Below are 11,549 nucleotides of genomic sequence, written 5' to 3' on the forward strand. Positions count from 1 at the left end.
AGACATGTTGACAAGTCGGGGAACCTGTCTGTTAGAGAACACTACTATTTAATCTTAGAGAATATGAATTTAATACATTCTTATATTTATTAGCATTTTATTTATTGGTTTTTTTTACTAGACTCAGGAAGATATGGGTCTAAGAAGATGGCTTAGTCAATAAAATGTTTGTCATATGAACTTGGAGACCTGAGTTCGATTTTCCAGTATTCATGTAAAAACCTGGACTGGCACACCTGTAACCTCAGAGCTGGGTGGGCAGAGACAGGCAGATCCTTTAAGTTCACTGACAGGCCTAACTGTCTAGACCAATGAGCTCTGGGTTCAGTGAGAGACCCAGTGTCAACAAATAAAGGTAGTGAGTAATCAAGGAGAGACATCTAATGTTGACCTCTGGCCCCCACACAAGCACAAAATAACTGCATACAACACATACACACACACACACACACACACACACACACACACACACACACACAAGCAAGCAAGCAAACAAAAAGATATAGCAGAATTGTTTTATGAAGAATTTTGTGAGTTTTTTCAATTTTCATATTTCCATTGCATTTAAAAAACTGAGCCTTGGCTCAACCCTAAACAAGACTTTAATACTATTCCCTTCTAAGGCTCAGGGGACATTGTGGAAGAAGAGCCATAAAAGATGTAAGAGCCAGAAAATAAGGAGAAGGACTGTGAAATGCCAAGTTCTAGGCAGAACACGGTCATTGCAATCATTAATGCACAGGAGCTGCGGTCACTTGCCCTGGACCTAAGCCGCACTGACCCTGTCAACACTCAGTCACTGATAACAGAAAAATACACAAGGCTGGACTCCTCCCTGGGGTACCTCTGGCTACTGAAGGATTCTGCGGAAAGGGAGTCATGATGTGTACCCACTAGTGAGCTTTCCAGGTTCTAATAGATAATTCCAAACCCATGTCCATACAGAAAGACCCGGTAAAACTCAAATGGTCACAAAACAAAACAAAAAGACACAAAGGTGGGAAAGGGATTTGTAGGGAAGAGAGGGGATTTGACAGAGGTCGGGGGCTGAGGGTAATCAGAATGTATTATATACATGGAAGAAACTGTCAAAGATCAAATCTAATTAAAAAGTTGAGTCAATATGAGTAAAGAATTTCACTTAGAAACAGAATAACAAAAATGAAAATAAAATATCAAAAAGGCAATAAATATTTAATTTTCTTGTCTGGTTAAAGTTGCAGTTTATCCAATTTTGCCCCAGTCTAAAAAATCCATGTAACATCTTCAACCTCTAAAACTCAGCAGCTTGTCATGAACAATAACAAGAGCCAGAATGAAATCCCACTGTGCCCTCCCTGAACTCATGAAGTCAAGTCATTATTCTAGCCTTGCACTTTTGTGCAGGTCAACTTGTAACAAAGGTGACAGCCCTGGGTAAGCAATAGTTCAATCAGTGACCAGAGTATGGCGGTTATGAGAATGGAGCACTAAGTTCAGTGAATTGGCCTTAGGGACAAACTGGATTCATGGAGAGAAAAACCCAATTCCATAACTATTACCAGCAAACCTCTCTGTAGAGCAGTTTGCCAGACACATACCCTGAAAGCCTGGTAAGAAAATATGGTGTGACAGCACAACCAATCGCAGTGGTGAGGAAGGGCCCTCAGCACAGGACCTCTGACTGACCTGGTGAATGTTTGCAACTAAAGGACAGAGACTCAATAAGAGTCTTGCTGTGGCTACTGAACTTACAGTCCAGTGGAGAGCCCTCAACACACAGAAGAACTGCCACAAAGTTCCACAGAAACATATTAAAAAGTAGTATTAACACCCCATCCTTATCAAAGCTGACTACATGACTACCCATTCCTAAATGCTGGTCATTTTACTTACAAAATAATACTGCATTGAGAACTATAAAGATGAGGAACTCAAAGTATTTAAGAGGTTTTGCAGCATCCCACAGCTTCAAGATGGCAAATACATGAAGTGACTAGCTCTCTGAAAATACAATCATGTTCCTTAAACAAAGGTCTAGGCTGCTGTCATGAATACAGAGAAAACTCAGGACCAAAGTCCTCATGTAAATGGAATTTAGAAAGTAGCTTTTCAGGCCAGAATGGTGGCAAATGTGCCTTAATCCCAGCACTTGGGAGGCAGGGGCAGGTGGATCTCTGTGAGTTGAGGCCAGCCTGGTCTACAGAGCAAGTTCCAGGCTAGCTGGGGGGGGGGGGAATAGAGAAATGAGAGACAGAGACAAGGGATATGTGATTGCTTCTGACCAGAGAATTAGATAGTGGACTTCCTTAAGATTCATAGGAAGAGAGTGATCGCCACTTATCCAAAAACCACTCATTTCACTTTGGCAGATATTTATGTTTTTCTTAAACAGTAGAATGCCTGACATCACAGCCATGCATCTTATTGCATGGGCTTTTTAGAAAGAATCTTAGGGGCAACTTTACAAGTGCCTTAAATAATGACTAAAGCAATTTTTAAAATGTGCTCAAATAATAGCTGCAAGCACAAATTGTTCCATCTAAGATGCAAAAGAAAGGCAATTACCTGTGAAACACATAAAATGTATATTGTTTACTCATCATTAACTCTGAACATCTTTACACTAATGGATAGAATAAGAGATGTTCCCACCAATAGGGTACCATAAAGAGCCAAAGTAAGTCAGGGGGGCACAGAGACTTCCCCAGCTGCATGAGCGACATCCAAGTCACCTTGAAAAATTGCTATGGCCAGTCACAGATTTCAGTCACCTATGGAAGCAGGAAATTCTGGGAGAAAACCAAGAAGGCATGAGAGACTACTTTGCAAATATGAGATTGTCCATACAATATCTGTCCAGGTGACAGAAAATCAAACCTTAGGTAAAGAAATAGAGTATCAAAGAAGTTGAGTTACAAGATTCAATGAAGAAGTCAAAGCCTCAATCCTCTCAATCCCAGGAATGTTTTGTCATTTTCAATACTTCTCCAAAGTTTCTCTATGAAATCCTTCTTTTATATTAAAAAACAAAGCATTTCTGGAAGTTTGAAATCAGTAAGAGGTTTGCTTTTGTTTGTTTGTTTATTTGTTTTGTCTTTTTGAGACAGTATGTTCTTGTAAGCCCAGCTGGCCTGGAACTCTTTATGTAGACCAGGCTGGCCACAAACTCATAAACCATACTCATAAAGATCAGCCTGCCTCTGCCTCCCTAGTGTTGGGATTACAGGCATGCACCCCTGGCTATAAGAGTGTTGCTTTTTACCTTTTATTTATGCTTCCTCTGCCACATTTTTAGGGAAATGCAGAACTTAACTGATTTTTACTGATCTTCTCTTTTGTGCCATTAAACCTGTATTAGAAACTATTTAACACTTTCCTTCAAGAATCTATCCTTTTGTCAGATGTGGTGGCACATTCCTTTAGTCCCAGCACTTGGGAAGCAGAGGAAAGTGGATCTCTGTGAGATTGGGGCCAGCCTGGTCTACATAGCAAGTGCCAGGCCAGTTGGGACTACAGGAAGACCTTGTCTCAAAAAGATCAAAAAAATAAATAAAATAAAATAATCTATCTTTTCCCTCTAAAAGAAGAAATAACCCCAAGAACCACCACAGTATAAATCAGTCAGGTCAAGGTCTTGACTTTTTCTTTGAATGTGATAGCTTCAGCCAATTCTGAAGTTCAGCAAATGAAAGGGTTTGTGATATTTATCAAGAATTTCAGGGCTGCAGAGATGGCTCAGCAGTTAAGAGCACTGGTGTTCTTGCAGAAGACCTGGGTTTGAATCCCAGCACCCACATGACAACTAACAACCATCTATAACCTCGGTTCCAAGGGATCCAACACCCTCTCCTGTCCTCCACAAGCACTGCACAGTACAGGTGCACTTACATGCATGCAGCCATAACATTCATATACATAAAATAAAAATAAATCAAAATTAAAAAACAATAATATTGCCATAGTTCAGAAGGACTTCCATAATAAAGAACTAGGTTGTAACCAGATGTGAGGGCACAGGCCTTTAATCCCAACACTCAGGAGGCAGAAGCAGGTGGATCTCTGTGAGATCAAGGCTACCCTGGTCCACATAGTGGGTTCTAGACCAGCTGTGGCTACAGTGAGACCCTGTCTCAAAACCTGCTCCCAAAAAAGTAAATTGTCAATAGCTAAAACAACATCAATGAAAAAATTATGAGTGAATAGGTAAGTAGTCAAATAGGCAGATGAGCTCTGCTTGAACCTTTTGCTTCTGTTGAAACCATCGAGCAAATGTTTACCCTTTCAAAGGTGCCGATGATGTCTGTGGAGTGCTCAGACATTAATGGGACACCTATATCATATCACCTTCCCAAAAGGTTTAGGGAAGAGGAAGTGGAATGACTGTAAGAGCCAGAGGTTGGGAAGAAACAGGACAAATCTGTGTCTTCTGGTCATGATAGGACCGCTGCACTCATGAACTCACAGAGGCTGTGGCTGCCTACACAAGATTTGAACAAGATCAAGCCACTTGGCATTCCATCATGGATAGAGGGGGGCCTCACAAACTTCCTTCCCTAGCTGAGACACTATGAACAGTTAATGGCTGCTAGGGAGGGGAGAGTGAGTGTTGTTTAGGGGTGTGGTCTCTGGTGTGTTGGCCATGCTCCAGTGGGTGGCCATGTATATTTAGGCAGCTCAAACTAGACTCAATGGATTATTGAAAAAATTAAGAGGGCATGAAGTTGTGGGGTTGGGGGTAGAAGATGGGGACTGTACTTGAAAGTTGGAGGGGAGTGGAGGATGGGGACTGGACCTGAAAATGGGGTGTGGGGTAGAGGATGGGGACTGGATCTGAAAGTTGGAAGGGGTTGGAGGATGGGAACAGGACCTAAAAGGAGTTAGAAGGGGCAAGGGATGGATATATCAGAATTCATTATATGCATGTATAAAATTCTCAAACAATTAAGAAAATATATTTTTTAAAAGGTGCCAGTGAAAGACTAATTCCTTTGAGATAATAATGTACTTAGAACACTTTTCCAAGCATGCAGGACAACCTCAAGTGAGAATTAGGCTTCATTCCCATTTTCTGAGCCATGCATATATTCAAAAATATTTATTGCTAAATCAACCAAAAAGACCCACCCTTGAACTCAATAACTGTACCTTTGATAAGAATGAAAGGTAATATATCATAATGTTTATGAGAACAGTGTTTGGCTTAACTATGCTGCGTTCAACTGTTGACCCTTAACACTGAGTAGCTGTGTCATTTCACAGAATCTTCCTTAATCTTTTATGCCTCGGCTGCACATAATGCCCCAGAAAGCTGATTAAAAGGATATCTAATGTTGATCTCTAGGGAACAAGACTTTGAAAGCAGCATCAAGGGCCTCCGTGGGCCAGTAGGAGGAACCTAAGTTAGAGGTCCCTGCCCAGCCTAGTACTGTTCCATCAGAACAATGACAGAGGATCAGTCTGTGCAAAAACACATGCAATAGAATAAACAGAGGTAATGGTAACAGCATTGTTAGCTAGACTTGCTCATTCTGTATGCTTCAGTTAAAAATCTCAGAGGGACACAAGAAGCAGATAACCCTGATGTGGTTTGAATGTGTTCTCCAAAAGTTCTTGCATGGGAAATATGATCACCAAAGTGATGTGTGGTCATTTAATATTGATTGTCAATTTGAAAGGATGTAGTAGCACCTAGGACAAAAATCTCTGGCAGTACATGTGAGGGATTATCTAGCTTAATCAATTGAGGTAGGAAGATCCATCTTAATTGTGTTCAGCACCCTTCTTTGGGCTTTGGTCTCAGTCTGAATGAAAGGAGAAAGTGAGCTGAGCACTGGCATTCAGTGTGCCTGGCTGCTCATGCTCCTGCCACCATGCCTTCTGTGCCACTGGAACTGCAAACTATGGTGGAAGGCAAGCACTTCCTTCCTTAATTTGCTTTTGTCAGGTATTTTATCATAGCCATCAGAAAACTAACTAATACAGTATGCTAATGGTATGCACAGGGGCCTTTGGGAGATAATCAGGATTAGATGAGGTCATAAAAGTAAGATCCGCCTTGATGGCACTAGCTACTTCATAAGCAGAGAGCGACACTAAGCTCACTTGGTCTGTCTTGTCGTGTGATACCTTAGTGTGATGCAAAAAGGCTCTCACCAGAGGAAGAACAGATGCCAATGCCATGCTCTTGAGTTTCCAGCCTCCGCAACTATGAGGTAAAGAGAATTCTATTCTTTTGAAAGATATTTTTATTACAGCAACAGAAAATAGACTAAGCTAGTCCTCAAATAAAAGATAATTCTGACCCCTGCCCTAGTGCTTGAAGACTAAATCCATACTTAATTTGTTTCAAAAGAAAGTAAAATAAGTCAAGCAATGCCCAGTAAGAGTATGAGTTTGAGGGTTATTTTCACCTCAGTTTAAATATTAGCTATGAAAAGACTAAAACAGCTATGTGTGATCCTGAGCACACAATTCAAGTTCACTCAATGTCAGTTGCCATATTTGTAAAATCACAATATTCATATCTTGAAGGATATGTGTAAAAATTAGCAAATCACAGATTGGAGGACACGTTATATGGCTTATAGATGCCCAATAAATGGAAGCTATTATTATTATGTAAACATGGTTTGCTAGGCATAAAAGTGTGGAACACCAGGTGAAATAGAAACACCAGAAATGCCGGGCGTGGTGGCTCACACCTTTAATCCCAGCACTCATGAGGCAGAGACAGGCAGATCTCCCTGAGTTCAAGGCCAGCCTGGTCTACATAGCAAGTTCCAGGCCAGGTGGGACATCTGTTTGTATGAAAGCTGAAGTCAATGAGCAGAGCATAAAAATGAAAAGGCTGCAATGAACAGGGAAGTCAGATAAAGAGATGTTTGAAACCAGGAGTATATGCAACGTGAAAATCTTTGTGGTGCAATGGAATGTACTTTGAATTCTTGTTGTAGTTTGGTACCTGTTCATGCCCAATTTGTTTGAGGCACAGTGTGTATCACAAGAGAAACAAAACTAGGACAACAGGTGATGAGATCATGAATGGATTGATGCTGGTTTCACACAGGTAGGTCTCACAGGAAAACTAAATCCCACGACAGTGAATTGTTATAAAGGAGGGAGTTTGGCCCCACCTATACTTCCTGCTTTCTCTGTCACCATGTGACATCTCACTTTTCCTATGTGACATCATTCATAATTTAATACAGCCAGAAGTCCCTCACCAGAAGTCAAACAGGTATAGCCACCTGACATTGGTCTTCTAACTGCAAAAGTATGAGATTAATAAACTTCTTTCCCTCATAACTCATCCAATCTCAGTAGTTTATTAGGGTAACACAGAGTGGATTAAGAAAAACTCCATTTTTCTTGTCTATGACATGTTGAGCTCCTACTCAGTGTCAGATTCTAAACACTGGAAACAGAAGCATTTCTAAGACAGAGAAGCTCTCTTAAAGGGAATACAGATGGAGCTAGGCATAGTGGTACACATTTTTAATCCCTTCACTCAGGAGGCAGAGGCAAGCAGATCTCTGTGAGATGGAGGCTAGCCTGGTCTACATAGAGAGTTCTAGGCCAGCTGGGGCTACAAGAAGACCCTGTCTCAAAAAGGCCAAAAGAAAAAAATGCATACAGACTGCTAATTTACTGATAAAAGATATATTAAGGAGAAAATCACTCCATGATTCGATTAAAAGTGCCACTGAAGATAAGAGCAGAGCATGGTGAGAGCAATCCACTCTTTACTCTGCTCAGTTAAGTTCTCTGAAATACAGCAGTCAAGCTGGGATGAAGCACATATATGAAAGCTTTTATCCAACAAAATGAATATTTGGAGCACCTACACTATTAAGAACAGGTCATGTGATTTGAGGTTTCTGTCTTCTAAAAATCAGAGTTTCCATCAACCACTTTTGAAAAAACAAAACCTCTATTTTTATAAATTTATAGGTTATCACTTAAAAGTTCAGGCCTTGGGTACAGCTCAGCAGTAGAACATATGCTTAGCATGTGTAAAGTCTGAGTCTGCTTTCAGCATGATGAAAACAAAAAGAAGGAGAGGAAGAATAGGAAAATGGAAAATATTTATTGTAAAGAGGCAATATAATAAGAAAATACAGCCTGGATCTGACACACTGGATGTGAGTCTCAATTCAATTATTTAAAAATGAGTTATCATAGACCAATTATTTAGTTATATGGGCCTCTGTTTATTCATCTGTAAAATAAAAGCACTGAGGAGAAATATCTAAGATCCTTTTGCCCGTATTTTTTGTAGATTTTTCTAAAGCCATGTCATTGTTATTCACTGGGTTAGTAGAATTAACGTTCTCAATATTTTTAACAGCTAGGATCATCTTTGTATCTATAGCTACTTAATCTGGAATAATGATAAAAATGAGCCAGGTGTGATGACATATCTTTGTAATCGCATCACTGGGGAGGTGGAGGCAGGAGGATTGCAAGTTAGAGATCACTATGGGCTGACTAGCGCGTTCTAAGCCAGCCTGGACTATATAGTATGATTGTGTCTCAAAATAATAATAATAATAATAATAACAATACTAGTAATAATAACTGGCTAGCTATAACTCAGTGGTAGAGTGCTTGTCTAGCATGTGTGAGAACTGGGTTCCATTCCCAGCACTAGTAAGGGAGGGAGGGAGGAAGGGAAGGAAAGAATTAAGGAAGGAAGGAACAAAGGAAAAACCCTCTAAACAGGTAAGCATGAAGACCCGAGTTTCATCCCCAGGTTTGATTCCACATGGTGGAAGGAGAGTATTGACCCCCACACCCAAGTGGTCCTCTAACCTCTGCATGCACACACACACACACACACACACACACACACACACATGCAGACACAGAATACATAAATAAAATGTAATTTAAAATTTTTTAAGAGAGAAAGGAATCATTCAAAATGTATTCATGGTTCTTTTTCTTAGGATGCACAAGAAGTGAAATATCTCCTTCCCAACCACTGCCTGTTAGAAGCTCATCGAAGTGGATGATGAACACAAGCTTTGTACTTTCTAAAGCATATGGCAATAGAGATTGCTGCTGGTGTGGTCCAAATCAGTAGTGGGAATGACAGACCAGGTTTTCCCACGAAGCAGTATGTTTTTACACTCACTGAGCATGCCTGCTATTGAGTAAAGGGCATTCCTGCTCCAAGCCAAGGAGAACTGGAGAGAGCAAGCACAAGTCTGTTTCAGGATGTATTGTAGATGCCAGTCTGGGTGCTCTCAGCTTGGTTATTGTTTTTTTATTTTATTTTTTTAAGGAGAAAGCTGGGCATGGTGGCACATGCCTTTAATCCCAGCACTCAGGAGGCAGAGGCAGGCAGATCTCTGTGAGTTCAAGGCGAACCTGATCTACATAGCAAGTTCCAGGCCATCTGGAGCTACAGGGAGACCCTGTCTCAAAATGCCGAAAAAAAAAAAAAAAAAGGAGAAAGATATTCCTTGAGTGACAGATACTACTGTATCTTGATACTGGGGCCCAGCAGAGCTAGCAGACTCCACAACTTTTCAAACTCTCTAAAGAAGATGATGTCCACTAATATGCTGTCAGAAAACCCTTAAATAAAATAAAGAAGGGAAGATGTCCAGGACCAAAACACACAGGATTCACTATCGTGTTACTCCATGTGCCCTGCTACACAAATACTGGCATATTGTCTCAAAGAAACAATGCACTAAGAAGAGCAGGGAAGAGACTGCAGAATATGCTAAATTTTGACCAAAAGAATGAAAGAAGTCAGAGAAATAAAACAGGAGAAAGCAGATTGCCAAGAGATGTAGGCTGCCTTCATTGAGAGCTTCTAAGCCTAAGTCCACTCAAAACTGAGAGCGTGTGGGAGTAACAAAAAAATGATCAGACCTTGAATCTCAAAAAATGATGCATTTAGAGAAAGTGTTTATCATGAATAAATAATAGCTATACTAGTTGCATATAACTCAGTGGTAGAGTGCTTGCCTAGCATATGCAAGGTACCAGGTTCAATCCCAGTAGCACACATACACACAGACACACACTCACAAACTAGGAATAAGCTTACTGCTAAAAATATTCTCAGCAAGTGATCTCAATTAATGAGAAAATCAAAATCTCTGTTAAGCACCCATTTTATTTAAAGTACAGATAAGAAAAAATGAAAATAATAGCAAATATTTATATGACCAAGCTATAGTGAAAAACTATTTGGTCAAACCTCAGTCTGGATGTTGCTGGAAAGGTATTTTTAGATATTATAGAACATTTAAGTGAGCAGAATTTAAGCAAAAGGTATTCTTCATCTTCTGATGAGTGAGTCTCACCCAATAAAAGCCTGAGGAGCAAAAAACAAAAGTTCTTGAAACAGAAAGAATCCTCTAAAAAATACAACGTGGACCCATGTTTGAATATCCCTAATGTCATCCTGTCTGACAAATTTCAGAGTTGTCAGACCCCATCTGAAGATCATTATACATCATTTTTGTGTTTGCTAAGAATCGCTCCTCATTGTGCATATGCATGAAGAATATTCTAGAGAGTAAAGAGGCGTATCAAAGTACCAAGCTGCACTCAGTCCTTCCCAGTTGGATCTCATGATGCTGCTTGTCTCATAACAGATCTGGATCTACAAGCACATTGCAACTCTAGACTTAATTTTTCTTTCCCAGGAAAATTTCAGAGAAGCCTTAAAGTAGTTGAGTGCTTTTTACAGAAACAGACCTCTCTAAATTGTAACTGTAGTGGTTGTAGAGGGCGTTAACAGATATAATAGGACTTATGATTAACTTACTGTTTTACTTTTCTCATTACTATGATAAAATACCTGCTGCTGGGTAAAGGCATCCTCCAACGAAAAGAGGAGGTTGGTCTAAGACCTAAGCAGTGAAAAGCAAGGCACACTGGGGAAAAGGAGGTGGAGTCTCGCCATTTTGGGAGTGGCACGGTGGGGTGAGCCAGCCTGTGAGGCCCACACAAACCCCAAGGGGTAAGATGGCATGCACTCACCCCACCTGTTTAGGGGGCCCACCTGTTTAGGGGGCTCTACAGGGAAAGTCGAGTCACTTGGTCAGGTGAGAACACCAGAGCCCCAGGCAGCAGACCACAGGGCAGGACAAACTGGTAGTGGGTGATCCAAATATAAGCCTATGAGAACCCATGTCTTGTAAGTCATTGCCTTTCCCAGACGTCATATAAACTGTGCAAAATTCAAATAAAATGTCTTATGTCAGTTTGTCAGTCTACATCAGGAGTGGGAGATCCTGAGTGGGAGCGGATCTCCCAGCTGGGAGGAAAAAAAATAGTGAAATACCTGGCAATAAGAAATTTAAGGGAAGAAAGGTTTAGTCAAGCTTACAGTTTGAAGGGCTCAGTCCATCATGATGTGAAACATAACTTCATGCAGGAAAGGAAGGGTGACAGGACCAGGAGGCCTGTGGGTCACATTTCATCCACACCCAGGAAGCAGAAAGTGAACAGAAAGGGAGGTCAGACTGAGTATAAAGCCTCAAGGCCTGCCTCTAGTGATCTACTTCCTCCAGCAAGGCTCCACTTCATAAAGACTCCACAAC

Source organism: Nannospalax galili, unplaced genomic scaffold, assembly GCF_000622305.1.
Source record: "Nannospalax galili isolate Female #2095 unplaced genomic scaffold, S.galili_v1.0 scaffold975, whole genome shotgun sequence".
Classification (NCBI taxonomy): domain Eukaryota; kingdom Metazoa; phylum Chordata; class Mammalia; order Rodentia; family Spalacidae; genus Nannospalax; species Nannospalax galili.